Raw genomic sequence first — 19,222 nt, 5'->3', positions numbered from 1 at the left:
ACATTCTCTCGAACTTTAATGAACTTTGGCAAGCCGATTTAAGTGATATGAGTACTTATAGTCAATATAATGATGGGTACAAATATATTCTTTGTGTTATTGATGTATTAAGTAAATATGCTTTTGCAAGAGCCATGAAGAAGAAGGATTCAGCAACTGTTAAACAATGTTTTGAAAGCATATTTACTGAAGCCAACTCTGTTCCCCGTCACATCCAATCTAATAAAGGTACAGAATTTGTTTCAAGGGCGGTTAGAGATTACTTTAAGAGCAAAAATATTAATTATTATACCACTAATAACCCCGACATTAAAGCAAGTATAGTAGAAAGGTTTCAAAGAACACTTAAAATGAAAATGTGGCGTTACTTCACTCATAAGAATACATATAACTACACAAATATATTACAAGATCTTTTACATTCTTACAACCATAGCTATCATTCTAGCATTAAAATGCGCCCAGTTGATGTTAGCTCTAATAATATTATGACTGTTTGGTGTAATTTATATGATCGCAAAAAAGATAGGCAAATTTCATCAGAAACTAAAAAACTAAATGTAGGTGATCATGTTAGAATCACTAAATATAAGCATGTTTCAAAAAGGTTATGAAAGTAATTGGAGTGATGAAATATTTATTATTGATTCGATTATTAATAGATCGCCACGAGTTGTTTATACAATAAAGGATTTAGAAGGTGAACCCATCATTGGTACATTTTATTCTAAAGAATTACAAAAAGTAACTTACCTCCCCTCCAACGAGTATAAAATTGATAAAATAATACGCTCGCGTCGAGTTGCTGGCAGAAAGGAAATACTAGTTAAGTGGCAAGGTTATCCTAATAAATTTAATTCTTGGATACCTGAATCAAACTTAAAGAAAATATGAGTGAAAATAGTTTTTATCTAACTTTGTTAAGTAATAGTTCATCAGATTACTACACGGATAACACGACTGCACATTTCTTAACTAAATTACCAAAGACCATTAAATTGGATGGAGAATGGGTAGTTGGGTTGGTGGAATTTCAATACCCTTGTTCCATGTATAATGTTCAAGAGCACGAAAACATCATTTATTTAAAGAAAACGGTGTTATCACCCACCGATAAAACTACAAAAATAGTGGATATAAAAACTCATATACCAGCCACTACATATGATAATATAGATCATTTTCTTCAAGCGTTTAATGAAAACCCACAGTTAAAAAATAACGTAAAATTTCGATATGATGGATTAACAAAACTGGTTGGAATAGCAACAACAAATAAAGAAATAACATCTATCATAACAACTCCAATACTAAGTCTGCAATTGGGTTTTAAACCGAGAACAAATTTAAAACAAAATACATTAGGAAAAAACCCTGCAAATTTATATTTAGGTTTACCATCTCAAATATTTGTTTATACTGATATAATACATCCACAAGTAGTCGGAGATGTTATTACTTCATTACTCAGAATAATACCTTTAGATCCAACTAAGTTCATTTATGGAGCTTATAAAACTCACATCTTCTCACCCGCTCATTATGTACCAGTTTTACGAAGAGAGTTCGATACAATTGAAATAGATATAAGAACAACGACTGGTGTCAGAGTACCATTTCAATTTGGATCTTCTTGCGTGAAGCTACACTTTCAACGAGTAAAATGATTTACAACAGATCGTCAGTCTCTTGTCCTTACGAACATTATTATTCACACCAAGCCGGCTCTGGGATAGGTATTGTCTATAAGGGAGTTCCATACCAACGAGGACATGGTATAGGCAGTTTTTTGGGTGGACTATTTAGATCAGTGCTCCCTTTGTTATCTAGCGGTTTAAAAACCATTGGAAAAGAAACCTTAGGGGCAGGGGTTGGTCTGTTATCTGATATGGTAAATTCTCGTCCTATGGATAGTTCCATTCGATCACGATTTAAGGAAGCGAGCGCTAACCTAAAAAGAAAGGCTGATGAAAAAATTGATTCTCTCATGTCAGGATCTGGGTATAAAATGTCGAATAAAAGAAGAGAACCGCTCATTACTCGAAAAGCATCGCGACGAAGAGGAAGTAAAAATAATAATAAAAATAACGATATATTTTCAAGTTAAATAATGTCATTTCTACACAATCATTCATGTGAATGTGCAAAATCAGAATTAGATATATTTGCCCTTCCATCAACTCAAACAAGTATTGAAAGCGGACATTGGATTCATTACAAACCAATTTCATCTTTAAGTGATGATGGCCCCATTGAATTTCAAGTACCTGGATCAGGAGATGACTACATTGATCTATCACACACAATGTTACATATTACTGCTAAAGTGTTGAATCAAGATGGGACAAAATTAAAAGCAGATGCCGGAGTTGGACCCACCAATAACTGGCTACATTCCCTTTTCAACCAACTTGATGTATATTTAAATCAAAAACTCATATCACCCCCAAACAATACATATGCTTACCGTGCTTATATGGAAAATCTTCTCAACTATGGACCGGCAGCCAAAAAAACCCATCTTACTTGTGGGTTATGGTATGAGGATACCCCAGATTTTATGGATACCGTTGACGCCAACAACAAAGGATTTCAGAAAAGACTAGAATTTATCAAAGAGAGTAAGCAAGTGGAAATGATTGGACATTTGCATGGCGATATATTTAACCAAGAGAAATTCTTGATAAATGGCGTTGAATTGCGTATTAAGTTAGTCCGATCAAAAGAATCGTTTAATTTAATTTGTCATCAAGATAAAAAATTTAAAGTACAAATAACAGATGCTAGTCTCATTGTTAGAAGAACAAAAATTAATCCTAGCGTTTTGTTAGCCCATCAAAAAGTATTGGCAACAACGACTGCGAAGTACCCCATTACGAGAGCAGAAGTTAAGGTTCTCACAATACCATCAGGGGTCCAGGGTAAAACATTGGATAATATATTTCTCGGACAAATTCCAAAACGGTGTATTATTGGATTTGTATCAAATTCAGGTTTTAATGGAAATTTAGCTTTGAATCCATTTAATTTTCAAAACTATAATATGAATTCATTTAGTTTGTTTGTAGATGGTCATGAAATTCCTTCTAAAACATTACAACCGTCATTTAGTTCTGGTTTAATAGCGGCGGCATATCACACCTTATTTTCCGGAACTGGTATTCATTTTCACAACGAAGGTAATGGAATAAGTAGAACAGATTATGGTGGAGGTTATTGTTTGTTATGTTTTGATTTAACCCCAGATTTATCTGCTAGTTCAACTTCACATTGGAATCTTGTTAGACATGGAAGTGTTCGGATAGAAGTACACTTTGATTCGGCTCTAACTAGCACCATTAATTGTATCGTTTATGCAGAATTTGATAACATTATTGAAATAAACAAAAACCGTGATGTATCTGTAGATTATAATAGTTGAAAAACATAATTATATAAATACAATGTTTTCTTTCGTTTACTTTATTTTGTTGTAGTCATTGTTTGCAGCATCATCAAGACAAAAATTGTTATTAATTAAGTAATTATGGATACTAATGATATACAATTTTGTATGAAGAAATTAAACCCACTTTTTGAAACAAATGTTTTTGCTGCTAACAAAATACCTATTTGGGTCGATCTACCTGTCTTTATTGTTAGTAATTTGGACCCTGACACGAAACCAGGCTCCCACTGGGTTGCCATACACATTGATGTTACTGGTATAGGAGAATATTTTGATTCCTTCGGAAGGAAGCCTTCAGGTTACCATAACTTATTTTTAAAAAGAAACACCAGACAGTGGTTTTTTAACAATAAACCTCTTCAAAACCATTTTACTTCAGTTTGTGGTGAATATTGTTTAGTTTATTTGTATTTTAAATATCATGGAAAAACTATGAAAGATATGCTAAGTTTGTTTTCTGATAATTCTGTATGTAATGACCTTATATTAAGGAATATGTTTAAAACATTTTTTGTGAAATAAAATAATACGTGTACTTAAATAAGATTTTTTATTTTTTCATATAATACAAAGACCATTCTAAACTATACTTTTTTTTTTAATTTTATTATTTACAAAATATTTCTTAACATTCTTTGTTACTTAAAAACGAGACGACACAAAAAAATCTGTTACATGGAAAATGTACTTAAGGAGAGGTAAAAAATGAGAAATACGTTAACACAATCATTAAGCTACTACTATCATTAATAATTATAACTATCACTGTTTCTTATTATCTATAAAATATTTCACACTACTGTCCTTAGAAGCTAATTGCTTTGTTATGTTATAAATAATATTTCGCGTATTTTGTAGCTCCAAATCGTCTTCCAACGCAAAATATTTCAATCTGAAGTCCGCATGCTTCCAGTGTTCCATGGGTGGGACGTTTTTAATTGTTTGCATATCATATATCTCGATTTTAATCAAATGTGATGCATACGCCCCGTCGTCTTGTCCGGATGATAAGTTTGCAACACCGTCTGGTGAACTTTTGCTCACATTCGAAGACCGTTTCACAATTTTGGGTTGCTTTTTAGGTCGTTCAAAGAAACTATCGATATTGTTTCCTGAACGTTTCTTTGCGATGGCTTGTTTAACTTTGAAACCAAGCGTACCCTCTTCATCGCTTGATTCGTCTTTATTATTATCCGGGTAGTAATAGTTCTTGAAAGTATTTTCAGTGAACTGAAACAATATAAAACAATAATTTACACACTGTCTACGATCTTGATAATTAAAACACAAAGAACACAAGTGAAAACAAAACAAAGTAAGTTACGGTAATAAAAGACATACTTACATCCATTGTTGGGTCTTTCTATAAACACTTAAACACTTCACTGTTGAATTAACACTATATTTCTATATACTGCAATAGATACAAGGAGCTCTGATACAGTGGACTGCCACGACGGTAATACTTACTCAAACTCATTTCTCTTCGGCTTTTATACTGTGTCACTATGACCAGGGTACAGTACCGTTAAAATCATGTCTCAACAAGTTCATCTAATACATACGCTCTCTTTACTAAAACCCAAATTCAAAAGCATAATAGGAAACAATAAATCCATTGTCGGTATAAAATATAATAGATGTCTACCAATAAAGCAATTATGCTGTTATAACAATGAATAGCAACGCACAAGAAATGTTGACGTATTAGACTAAATCATGTTGAAACCAGTTGACACGTCTCGTTCCTTTTTTTAATCACACAAAGTAACATGTCTCAACAAGTTCATCTAAACAGACGTTCTCTTTACTCAAACCCAAATTATAAAAGAATAGGTATAGGAAACAATAAATCCATTGTCAGCATAAAATATAATAGACGTCTATTAATAAAGCAATTATGCTGTTATAACAATGAATAGCAACGCACAAGAAATGTTGATGTATTAGACTAAATCATGTTGAAACCAGTTGACATGTCTCGTTCTTTTTTTTAAATCACACAAAGTAACATGTATCAACAAGTTCATCTAAACAGACGTTCTCTTTACTCAAACCCAAATTATAAAAGAATAGGTATAGGAAACAATAAATCCATTGTCAGCATAAAATATAATAGACGTCTATTAATAAAGCAATTATGCTGTTATAACAATGAATAGCAACGCACAAGAAATGTTGATGTATTAGACTAAATCATGTTGAAACCAGTTGACATGTCTCGTTCTTTTTTTTAAATCACACAAAGTAACATGTATCAACAAGTTCATCTAAACAGACGTTCTCTTTACTCAAACCCAAATTATAAAAGAATAGGTATAGGAAACAATAAATCCATTGTCAGTATAAAATATAATAGACGTCTATCAATAAAACAATTAAGCTATTATAACAATGAACACAAGTGCACAAGAAATGCCTCACACGCCTCGTTATTTTTTTTAAATAATAGAAAGAAACAAGTAACTACGAGTTTACTTTATATCGGAAGACTAGGTGAAAGCAGGTTAGTTTGAAATGAGTTAGGTTGATTTTAGTTAGGTTTGGTCAAGTTAGGTTTAGGTTAGGTTTTCGAAGAATAAGTTAGGTTTGGTAAAAGGTTAAGGTTAGTTTAGGCTGCCAAAGGATTACTAGTGTAAATTCTACGTCAGAAGAAGGTTAGAACTGTATTCCTTATAAATCGAAATAGCTCCAAGAGGTAATAAGATAATGCGGGTTATTAGAGTTGATAGTTAGAGTACCTATGCATCACAAATAAGTACCTATCGCTAATACCTATTGCAAATAGCTGTCGCTAATACCTATTGCAAAATACCTATCACAAACACCTACAGTATACACACATAAAGAAGGCATGAATGGAGACGTCGGTGGGTTAAGGAAAGGGTCCAGGCAGGTAGTATGCTCGGTAACACAATAGCGCGCCCGAGTCGAGATCGAACAATAGAAAAGGGTCGATAAGCCTATTGTTACCGTGGTGAACAAGGTGTATTGTTTAATTAGCGTATTTCGTAAGTCCCTGAAGGAGGCGCCGGGCACTGCTGAGACCTAGCGCAATCAATTCAAATGGGGGGCTATTTGTTTTTTTTTTTTTTTGTTTTTTTTTTTTTTAGGTTCAGCAGGGGCGGTGGCTCGGCCTTGGGGTCAGGATCGGGGACCACTGAGAGGCGGGGCCAGAACCGGGGAATACTTTCTACTATCTGACTTTACGACTCTTCACTTTCCGCACAGAATCTACATAATATACATAAACCTACTTTGATGCTTCATACTTTCATACTTCAGAAATCGCGAAGCGTCTGGTTGACGTAACTGACCGAAGAGCTAGCGGCTACCTCGCACAACGTATCAGTATTGCGATACAGCGGGGAAATGCCGCCAGCATCCTTGGTCCAATGCCTCAGGGGCAAACGTGAGGTATGCGAATCATAAGAGGAAACGTAAATCAATCTACGTATCACTGATGCTGCCGACTTCGTGACTCTTATTGCGAGGTGATAAGGTCTTAAATGGACATTAAGTGTTTTTTCTCAAAAATGGACGGCAAAGTCGACTTTGCCGTCTAAAAAATTGGTCGCGAAGCGCGTAGTTTATGGTCAGACAAAAATTAAAAAGTTAAAAACATTGCAGTCTCGATTTTGGGACTGCAATGTTGCATACAAATTCCATTATTTGTCGAGTTCCAAACTTTTTAAAAGTTGAAAATACCATATCAAATGAAGGCACAGGCCCATTAAACAGCCAAACAGATGAATAGTACCGCGACTATTTAGATGTCTCAAATAGGTTGGCGTATCCATTTTGGTGTTAGAATATATTAGAATAAGATGTATTATAGGTTAAGTTTTATGTTTTACACCAAATAAAGTATTTCTATTCTATTCTATTTTTGGCAGAAAAATACACTTCTAGTTTTTTATTAAAAAAAATAAAAAGGCGGCAAGGGTTTTTTTCTGTCAAAATATATATGTAAGAACGTTGCTTTTGTAAAATATTTCTATGATATTTATATTTCTTGCACCATTTTTGAGAAAAGCACTATATATGACTCGGCTGAAAGGCTACTTGTTGGCTTCGGATTCAATTAAACGGACTCCCAAGGTCGTCCGTTTAATAGGAATCCTCAGCCTGCAAGTAGCTACTTCCGAGCCTCGACAATAATGTACTATTGCTATTCGTAACGGCCCTTCATCAACGTTAATCAAATAATGAGTGGAAGAAATTGATTAAACTTCCGTGAAAATTTAAACATTTCTGTAGCGAGTGTAGCGTCACTCAAGGCTAATTTGAAGAAATTTATGCGACTGACGAGGAACTAGGATATAAAAACTAACTCCAAATTTCACTCTATACTTCGTTTTTTTTAGCATTAGAAATTAGGTAAACAATCTTGATGTGTCTTTTAATTGAAAAACACATTTTAAAAATAAGTTACGGCAAATACGTAACAATTATGAATCTAATACGATTACTTATATTCTCCTGCTTTCATAAGTAATAGTTATTGATTTTTAAAAAGCGTTTTTCAATTAAAAGACATTCCAAGATCGCTTACCTTCTTTCAAGTTCTTTCTAATGCTAAAAAAAACGAACTATAATGTCGATGACCTCAAACACGTTCCCTTTCTATCCTATTTGACGACATATGTATATTAAAATAGCAATGTTATCAATCTCCGAGCACGCGGACCTCATCTCATTCCCCATGTGAGCGCGTAGACGGACGGACGCGTGCACGTAAACATAACAATAAACAAACGTGAACAATATAAACAAATCATGCTAACAATCGTGTTTACACAGTGAAGTGACGTGACGTTAACATAATGAACCGAACGGTGAGTCTATTTTCTATATTCGAAATTGGACAGGTTTAAAAAAACTCGTTAGTAAGTAGAATAGCAATTTATACTTTAACGTAATGTAGTTAAAGTATAAATTGCTAAGTGCAATTTCCTGTATGTGGTTTTAAGTCAATTGTGGTCAATTAGATAGTAAATAAGTGTATGGTTATTTTACTGTAAGTATTAGCGTGTATTATAAGTAGTTAACTGACGATTATCCTAAACATAAACGGTAGTTAAGAATACCGGTTTGGAAATCTTCGCTAATGCTATGTAGTTATATGTCATTAAGCTATATTTTTCTGTAAAAACGGCCTACATTCTGTAAAACATAATTATAATTAAGTACCATTAATTTATAAGTTTTTAGTGCTTTAAAAATATTTTTACCATTAGAACAATATTTACTACAGCTGAGCTCCGTAGTTTAATAATTTCGATATTTGAATTACCTCTAGATAGAATACTCTTTCTTGGCAGACCTCAGTAAAAAGATACAAAAGAAAAGAACAATTGATTAAATGTAGAGGCAGACAACAGGCGGTCTTATCGCTAAAGAACGATCTCTTCCAGACAACTTTTGGGTAGCAGAAACAGAGAAATAAGTAATCGAAAATGTAGGTGTTGCAAAAATACCTATTATGGAGCCTACCTTTATACACACAATCACATTGAAAATTTAGGTGTGTCGATAAAATTCTTAAATGAAAACATATACCTAGTTGAGATAGGTATTACCATAACCATTTTGCTAATAAATATTTTTATAAACATTTACTAATAATATAACGGTGACAGGTGGTTTATTGCAACCGAACCTAAAGGTCCAAATAGCGTGGCTGCAATCCAAAATCGGTCCGTTAATGTCAAAAACGTACAATGTTTAATATTAGGATGCCGTCCATTTGGATGAATCCATTGTAACGGCATCCATTTGGAAGGCTCGTCGGTGGCCTGCTTAACTCTATACCTGTACCAAAAAACTAAACAGTCATGATATAAAGACGATATTAATTTCTTGCGTAATGTATAAAGAAAGATCTTATCAAAAAAGAGATGAGTGGTTATTACGGTGGTGGTAAAAGTAAAAGTCTGGTAAAAGTAACACTAAAATACATTGTAGACACGAATCGAATGTACGATTCAGTCGCAATCTAGTTGCGAAAATGAAATTATATAGAAATCGTGTGCGGAACGAAATTAATTGGTTAATTTATTTCAGCATGGTTTATAACTTTAACTATCAATTATTTTATTACGGTTTCGGTCATTATATGCCTTATGGTATTAAGTCCGCCTTTTGTACAGTCATCAGCAATAGTATCTTACACAACTAGGGCCGCAAAAATATGTGACACGTTCTTATTTGGAGCGCAATAAGAGCGCGTCATATATTTTTGCGGCCCTAGTTGTGTAAGATACTATTGCTGATGACTGTACTATAAGATTTTTCTTTTGTGCAATAAAGATTAAATCAATTAATAAATATATACCTACTTTTTTCTATTGTTTTAAAATAATATATTGTATAAGTAATAGTCCTTGAATATTTGAGCACCAGATTTGACAAAACTTGTAGATTCCATTAGTAATAGGCTAAAGAAATTAAAGTAACTAAATGAGGAAAATACTTAATACTAATTAACTATAACTGCATGATACTTGATAATTCTAGACAGGTACCTCCAGTGGTATTTTCAGATTTTTTCATGATATTTTAAACACAACAAAGGAGCTAAATATGATGCGAAGAAACGAAGAAACGCATATATATATAGGGAATTTTTTAAACATTTTTTTACTTATTTATTTAATTAAGATAAGATAAGATAAGATAATGTTTTATTGTCAAATTTGTGTAAAAAGTATAACATGTTATAAATTATAAAGGTATCAACAATTTTGCCCAATTATTATCAGCTTTAACTTGTCATTCAATATTATACTTAGAATTAATTGGTCTTATGTTCTATTAGCTATCTATTGGCTGATATACTGTATGGTATCAGTTTTAATATATATGAGATGATCTCCGTTCCGTTATCTTTGAATAGCTTCACGTGTTAGTTAATATAAAAACAAACTACCTAAGTACAATCATTTGTATGCATTCCATATGTTAACTGGAAACTCTAAGGAATAGTATTCTTTATTCTTAACAGCATGGACTAAATTCGACATGTACAACTGTCAGATTTCGCATCCACGTCAAATCAACAGTTGATTTTATTGCATACTGAGTGTTGATTCTATCAACGGTGGATAATATCATTTGGTACAACCAAAACTCCACTCTAAACTAAGGGTGGTTCGGTTTGGTTTGCTTGTCACCCTAACTGTGGATTGTTAATGTCAAATTTTGACATTGTACGTATTCGAGAACTTATGATTTTTCCCACATCAACGGGAGATCAACACGATACGTCAAACGTCGCTTGTCGAATAGGGGTCCATATTCTTTGTTCTATGTTAAAGTACGTAGACGCGTAATTAGGGTTGCCAGATCGAAAGGCGCTATTATCGGGAAACAATATAATTTTTTCGGGATTTTGGGACTTAAAGTCGGGAAAAAAAAAACATTCAAATTAAAGTAAGTGTATTAAAAACAACAACATTTTACATTATTGGCACTACGTCAGCTCGCTCGCTCGACGACAGTTCGGAACTTGAAATTATTGTTTTATAACGTGAAGCTGTTTTTCGGGACAGTTTACACTTTGTCGGGAATCGGGAACACATGCTAAAAATCGGGAGAATCCCGCCAAATCCCGACCATCTGGCAACCCTACGCGTAATACCTAAGTACCTACATAAGTATTAAATAGGTATTCACAATGCAGTTTATTGCATAGAGTAATAAGTAGAGAAAGAGTGGTTACACCATACAGTCACCATCAGATATATCGGGGCGGCCAACGTGCTCGCAAATATCTGAACGCGCCTCTATTGTTAGGGTGTTAGAGCGTGAGTTCAGATATTTTTGAGCACCTCAACAGCTCCGATATATCTGATGGCGACTGTACATATCAGTTTTCTTACCAAAACGCGAGTTATGTACTTATGTCGTAGTGGATATCTACGTAATATATGTATAATATTACTCTATGGTTCACTGGCTATTTGTATAATATCTTCTTACAATAACATTTATATCGAGGTTTGTGAGTTTGTGTGTATGAAGTAGGTACCTATCTATTTTATAATCAAAACATTCATTTTAAAATCTTACGATGACTGAATTGACAGAACATATGCAGTTTTCCTATTTTTACACGAAGTTTCGCTAGTTTTCGTAATACATATACAGGGTGAAATTGTTAACTCTGACCAAACTCTGAGGGGTGAATATGTAGGTCAATACTCATACTTAACAACTTTTACTATGGGGCTAACCCCGAAATCGCAAAAAAACTGCCGTCTCATACATTTTGGTGAATCAGACTCAATGTTTTCTATAATGGAACAGCAGATTTATTTTATGTAAATATCATAGTAAAAGTTGTTTAGTAGGTACGTAAGACCTACATACTTATCCACCCCTCAGAGTATGGTCAGTCACCATACCAATTTCATCCTGTATAGTAGTTGGACGTAGATTTGTATTTTTCTTATAAATTCATAATATTTTTGTATCAAGTTAAAATTTTCAAACATACGATAGTAAGGCATTCTACTATTCTCTCTACTATTATTAAATCTTTGCTACTAGTTTTTCTGAAGTTGCGTGACGGCCGCGGGTCAAACGGGTTAATAATATGTATGCAAATACACAGACTACGGTAGATTCTGGTTTTAGCGTCATGTATACCTACAACGTATGATTATACCGTTATCTTCTATACTAAAACCTACTTAATTCTATCACTTTTAATTAATTTCCCACGTAATACCTAGGTACGCCTACTAAAGGGGCTCACTGATTAACAGTCCGCCGGACGGTATCGGCCTGTAGTTAGAACAAAATTTTGACAGTTCCGAACAACTGACAGGCCGATACCGTCCGGCGCACTGTTAATCAGTGGGCCTCTTAAGCATGGCCCCCTTAAACTTATTTGCATACTTATTTAAGGACGACTAAGGAGTTATGATTTACGTAAGTTTTTCTGCTTATAAGAGGGTTTTGGTATTTCCGTAGCGATGGAAGTATAGTCAGATCAATCTAGTGTTATTATTATGTTTTAAAATCTAGTACGAACTTTTGGTAAGGAGTGGGGAAGTTGCAACATATTTTATTAAATTCTTATAGAAATAATTGAGATGTGGCAAGAAGTGCCGATCGGCCATTGGTCTATACAGTCATCGCAGTCGATGTAGGCTGTAGACTACCTCCTCAAAATACTTTCTTTAGTCGCTGCAACTATCATCTGCAAAGATACTGTGGCCAATGATGATGATGGAAATAATAACGTTTATACTTATATTTCCACTCTTTTATGTGGCAACGTATTATGTTAGAGTTAGCCGAGAGATTACCTGATGTTCACATTTAGAAAGCCTGTGTACCTAGATGTTTATACTAGGTAACTACCGTGTTACAACAGACGTAGACGGACTAATTTCAAAACATTACACATTATACAGGGTGTTACTGACCATGGGGCTTTAAATCCAAGGCTCGAGTCTACTCGCTAAACTGAGGTACTTTTATTATGGCACCAACCCCAAAATCCCGATTTTTTTTTTACTTTTTCATACATTTTGGCTGATCAGATGTCGACGTTTTCTATGGAAAAGCCAAAAAAAATTCTCCGATTTTAGGGTTGGTCCCATAGTAAAAGTAGCTCAGATTAGCAAGTAAAATCAAGCCCTGGAATTAAAGCCCCATGGTCAGACACATACTGTATATTAAATCAATTCTAATAGACAATATTGTCTGATTAAATGTGAATAAAGTGTTACGTTTAGGAATAGTGAGTAGTAAATAGTAAAATAAGCCACGTGATTTATTATTTTTAGGATTCTGTTAGTTTTATTATAAACCGTTTTTTAATCTAATTCGATAGTAAACGATTTTCTTAGCAGCTCATATAAAATATTGAAAAAATATAATAACACAAAACTTGCAGTTGTTGCAGTACTTACAGAGATTTTGAAATATGAGGTCAATGTCACGAAGATTTTCCGTACATTATCAATACCTAACCTACCTAATCTTAAGATTAAATCACTTGACCTTATTAAATTGTAAACTTATCTTACAAGAATCATATCAGTCATAAATGGGTGCCGAAATCAACAGTAGTTCACGGTCACACTGAAGTGGCAACACGAGACGAGTGTATTGATAAGTGACGCTTTGTCACCGAAAATAGTTATTTGTTTTACAAGGGGGCAAAGTTGTTGTTTAACCGCTCGTGCTAATATTGATACCCGAGCAGGCGAAAGATTCCATAATTGAACCTCGAACGTAGCGAGTGGTTCGAGAAATGGAATCTTGAGCGTTGCGAGGGTTTTAAAGCACGAGGGTTAAACAAAATTTGCCCCCGAGTGAAACACAAAATGTTTCACCACACCAACCCGAAGCAAATATTAAATGTAAAATATCAAACACAATCAAACCAAATCAAATCCAAATGAATGTTATTAAATATTTATCATCCCAAATCATCATTTAAAAGTCAATTCAATCAGGACACATAACAACTAAAAATTTGCATTTGATTACTTTGCCTCACATGTGAATAAAATGCAACTTTGCTATCAGTTTTTGAAGCGCAAAGTATCTAAGGCTTTCCGAGCTAGTGTGGTGAAAAAATTAAAAGAGGTTCGCGATAGTATGGTTAAAGCCTGGCCAGGAATATAATTATGATCACGCGCCATGTTGTTGGAAAATAACAGGAAGTAATACTACTACTATACAGAATTATCACCCTATACATGAGAATAACAATGATCATACCGGGTGTGGCCTGTAATACGAGTAAAAAATTAAACTGTAGGCTGTACTCCTCATTCTGACCAACATTTATTCAGCGACTTTTAAAAATAACTTGTGGTTTGATTTTTAATACATTTTAAAGTTTATTCTAAGACGCAATGTATTGCGAATTTTGTTTTGTTTAAGGCGTGACAAGCAACGTCAATCACAATAATATGGCGTGGCGATGGCATCCAATGAAGGCAATATTTATTTTGTATGAAAAAATGGGGAGTCTAAATACTTCATAATTTTTAAAAGTTGTTGAACAAAAATGTCACCTTTTGATGAGTACAATCTATGTTTTAATTATTGACTCGAGTTACAGGCCACACCCGGTATATTACCGGTCAGGCTTTAAATATTTTCCGTAGGGTTCCGTAGCCAAAATTGTGTAGCTCTTAGGACAGGGTATGTTATTGTGAAATTTTGATATTTTATTTTAAATTATATATCTTTTCCCACTTAATTTGTTATTGTTATGATACGAACACACATATAAGCGCAAGCGAATATCAAATTAATAGTAATTAGCAGCGTTCCGATACCGGATGAATATAATTAATATAAACCGCTTGCTATCACGATTACTACCTAAATGAATTGGCAAGGTTGAAGTACATATAGCAAATGCGCGCTTGTATGCAAAACATATATAATTTTTTTTGTATTACAATTTCTATCAACGAAGACTTAGATAAACGGCACGATTCGGGAAATGAATTAGAGATTCACTAGATATGAAATAGTAAATATATATGACGTTCCACGACAAAAGGTACCATTGTTTGTGTGACTCTTAATTTAGGTAAAGATTTGCAAATAAACTATAGGTAATTGGATATTAACCCTTTAACTGCCAGAGTCTGATATATAAGACATTACATATCCAGCTCATTTCGCCACAGTCTGATAAATAAGACAAAGATCTGATTTGGTTTTTACAGCACATTTATAACTCCCGTAACTATGCCAACCTTACTCTGCGTGGTACAATTACTGTCGGTGGCGACACGAGCACGCTCGATCAAAAATTGCTGGCGGTTAAAAGGTTAAAATAGGCATGTTCGTTGGCAATGAACGTGACCGAGAGTACCTACGACGCGTGCCAAAATGATGTTGTAGCATTTAGCTAAGGTTGCAAGAATTTACTATACTTGAGTATTATTGCTGATTTAGACGACGCGCGAACTCACAGCGATTTTAGTTACATTGCGGACTGTTGGTTACGTCCAATTCAACCGACCGATCAAAACCCGCAATGTAATGAAACTCGCATGCGAGTTCTCGCATCGTCTAACTCAGCCCTTACGATCGTACTCGTACCTACCTTCTTAAAACTTATATTTACAATTTATAGGGTTCCGTACCCAAAGGGTAAAACGGGACCCTATTACTAAGACTCCGCTGTCCGTCCGCCTGTCACCAGGCTGTATCTGACGAACCGTGACAGCTAGACAGTTGAAATTTTCACAGATGATGTATTTCTGTTGCCGCTATAAAAACAAATACTAAAAAGTACGGAACCCTCGGTGGGCGAGTCCGACTCGCACTTATCCGGTTTTTTTAATATCGCTTGCAGACATCTCTGATTTTAATGAATTTGAAGTTTGACGTTTAATAACACTCGCACTGTGTGCGTGTGCTATCAAAATCGCTGCAAACTTATCTTGATCTAACTCTAGAGTACTTATAAGACGAACATAGGGCGAATCTATCAGAAGCTGTGGGGTTTTCTTTAAAAAAACTGTAGTAGCGCTTGCAGATATTGCTGACTGTACATATTTTGATCAAGTCTATTCGACTTGACTTTTATTGATGGACGAAGGAGTAGAGGGCGTGCACCCAGTAGATGGTCAGATGTGGTCCAAAATATTACCCAGACCGCTCCAAGCAACGATGCAAATGACCGAAGATCGAGAAGTCTGGAGAGCAGTGATAGGAAGAATAACCCATAGGAGTCACGTCCCTCAGACATGAGGTCACGACCACAAAGAAGATCGGCTTGATTCGAATTTTAAGTTTGAAGTAACGTCACTTTCGACACTGACATATCCGATCCATGTCGTATCTTAAGCAAATTTTTCACGTATCTTAAATTTTGAATCAGGCCGTAAATATGTATGTCATTATATGTCTTGGCTCATATTCCATTTACACTCGTTGTTTACTAACAACTATACGTGCTAACATTGCTAACCAGTTCGACACTCATACTCGTGATACGACCTTGGTGACATGCCGCACATTTCGAACCTATTTTATGGAATCTTAATACCGATTAAAGACAACTTGAAATACTTATCGCAACTTCGGTCCGCGGAGATATTTAGGATTTTTACTACTTTTTATAGTTAACTAGTACCTACACTGAAATCAGAATGATATTTGAATGATGTCATGTAGTTATCGTGCATTTCGCTTGTATTTGTCCGTACATGTATTGTCGCATTTGTCACAGGCGACACACAATAGATAAATGACATTATTCAGTTATAATTCTGATGTCAGTGTACATGCGAACTGGCCTGTATGTATGTTGCACATATTTGCAAAGAAATAAAGGTGGAATGCTGTCCACTCCTCCAGCTAGGTACCCAGAACAGACATGCTGGCATGAGTTGCGTTCTCGCGCGCGACTCAAACTTCTAGCGCGACTTCAGGCCTGTGCACACCGGATGCGTGTGCGTGACGTGTACGTGCGCGTGCGGTGTTGTAGTATACAGATTCTTATGAGAGACGGCACACCGCTTGCGTAACGTGTGCGTGTGCGGCTCTAACATTTTAGCGCACGCACACGTGCACGCCACGCACACGCAAGCCGGTGTGCACAGGCCTGAACAAGTATGGACACGCGCGCGGGAACGCAACTTATGCTAGACCGCCAGACCTGCCAGCCTAGCCAAGATTATAATCGTTATAATAATTATAAGCGTCCCTCAAATTCGGTATATTCGACTGCGATCGCCAACCCGCCTGCCAAGCGTGGCGATTATGGCATTCACCCCCCAAAAAGGGGGAGGCCTATGTTCAGCAGTGGACGTCTTATGGCTGAGATGATGATAATCGTTATCGCTTCGACAACGAAACGCTTTGTGTCTCTCTATCATTCTTCCATATTAGTGCGACAGTGACAGTTGCGTTTCGATCGCTACGGAGCGTGAGCGACTGGCATGTTGGCTACGCGGCCTGCTAGCATGAGTTTCGTTCTCGAGCGCGACTCAAACTTATAGCGCGACTCCAAACATGAACTCGTGCGCGAGAACGCAACTGATGCTAGCCGGTCAGGAATGACAATTTTGATCTAAATTCAGTCAGGCGTGGCTCACTCCGCGATTTCGTCGCTTTGCTACAGGGTAGCTAAAAGTCCATCCGTTCGACCCCAATTTTGGGGTTTGCCATAAGCCGCGCGTGGCGCTGTCGCCACCTAGCGGCCATATCTGTGCTGATCGTGACAGACGCGTTTTGTTAGAGAGTGAGTCTTCTGTACCTAGTACTATTATTTATTCTGTGATTCAGTGTCTAAATTAGATTAACCTCCAAGTCAACTGTGAAACACATGGCATGCCAGTCTCGCATGACTCACGTCACGACTACGTCTCAATTGATTATGATTAGGTCGAAACGGCTCGATAAACGTCAGCGGTTCATACACCGCCCGTAATAGCTACGATTATTGATGGTTATAAAACAATGAATGAATGAAATACTGCGCTTAAACGGAAAACATTTTTACTTCACTCTCGGTGTTAGGTTTTCTTTTCGTATTTAATATCTAAATGACATTTTCAGGGTTCCGTGCCTCAGAAGGAAGAAATGGAACCATTATAAAATCACTCGTGTCTGTCTGTCTGTCTGACCATTGCCCACCATTTATCTCCGAAACTACTGGGTCCAAAATTTTGAAAAAAAATTACAAAATTGTTCTTTTAACTTGGTAGATGATAGGAAAACTTATTAGAAATATGCAGTCAAGCGTGAGTCGGACTAATTACTTAGTTTTTGATCCGACCCCTACGGGTTTTTTAAAGGCAATTCACTCGCGTTTCACATATAAAAATACATTGTTGAAAATTGGGTACCTAATCTACGGAACCCATAAAACGCGAATCCGACTCGCACTTGGCCATCTTTTTTCATAACTAGTATAAAATGTTAAACCTGTAATGTTTCTTACAAACCAATATTTTGCTATAATTATTTATTCTAATATCAATTACCTAATTCTATTTTAACATCATCTTACATTTGTTCCAGGTCCTTTTCGCCCTGTGCGTCACAATCCTAGCAACCAGCGTCGCAGGCTACCGCCTCCTGCCATGGCACAGGTCCCTGCAACCCGACACCCACACACAGTCATCGGAGACTGCACGTACATCGAACCTTAATGTGTCTGACGACTACAGAAAGTATAGTTACCTAATAACTACATACTTATGACACAAGTAGGATGGCTAGATTTAGATATGTGAGACGCTATAACGCAGGTTCGATGTGTTGCCTCCCTGTCGCACTTACGTACAAATTTACAAGTGCGACAGAGAGGTAACATGTCGAACGTTGTTCGCGGTAATCACTCAGTTTAGTGCGGAGCTCAAAAAATATATAAAAGATTTAAGTCCCGCTTTAGTTCAATTATGTATAAATTTATATAATTGATATAAGTTACCATATGTCCGTGAAAATATTTATGTGTAAATTAATATTTATATTTTTAATAGACAAAATCAATAAATTTAAAAGTTGTTTCATTTATCTGCCTATGGTGAACTTAACTAAGGCCTACTTGCACCATTCCACTAACCTAACCCAGGGTTAAGCGGTTAAACTGTTAACCCAGTGTCAAATTGTACTGGTAACCATGGTAACTCCAGGTTTAACCGCTTTACCCCGGGTTAGTGGAATTCTGATATTCATAGGTACTTACATAATTCACATTAAGACTTGAATGTTGTACAGAATAAATAATAGTCGCTAGGTGGTTGGATCAAGGGACAGATGCAGAAGGCGGTG

The 19,222-nt window shown here is 35.6% G+C and overlaps 1 long non-coding RNA gene across 1 annotated transcript; it reads left to right on the top strand.

Annotated features, from left to right (window-relative positions):
• Positions 1 to 8,137: 8,137 nt before the first annotated feature.
• On the top strand, positions 8,138 to 18,951 carry LOC134670567 (uncharacterized). Its single transcript, XR_010099089.1, has 2 exons — positions 8,138 to 8,286; positions 18,467 to 18,951. It is a non-coding gene; the product is annotated as an uncharacterized LOC134670567 (long non-coding RNA).
• The last annotated feature ends 271 nt before the right edge of the window (positions 18,952 to 19,222 follow it).

The sequence above is a fragment of the Cydia fagiglandana genome, chromosome 14 (genome assembly GCF_963556715.1).
Source record: "Cydia fagiglandana chromosome 14, ilCydFagi1.1, whole genome shotgun sequence".
NCBI lineage: Eukaryota > Metazoa > Arthropoda > Insecta > Lepidoptera > Tortricidae > Cydia > Cydia fagiglandana.
The sequence above is the reverse complement of the archived record's forward strand: the minus strand, read 5'-3'. Positions and strand labels throughout refer to the sequence as shown.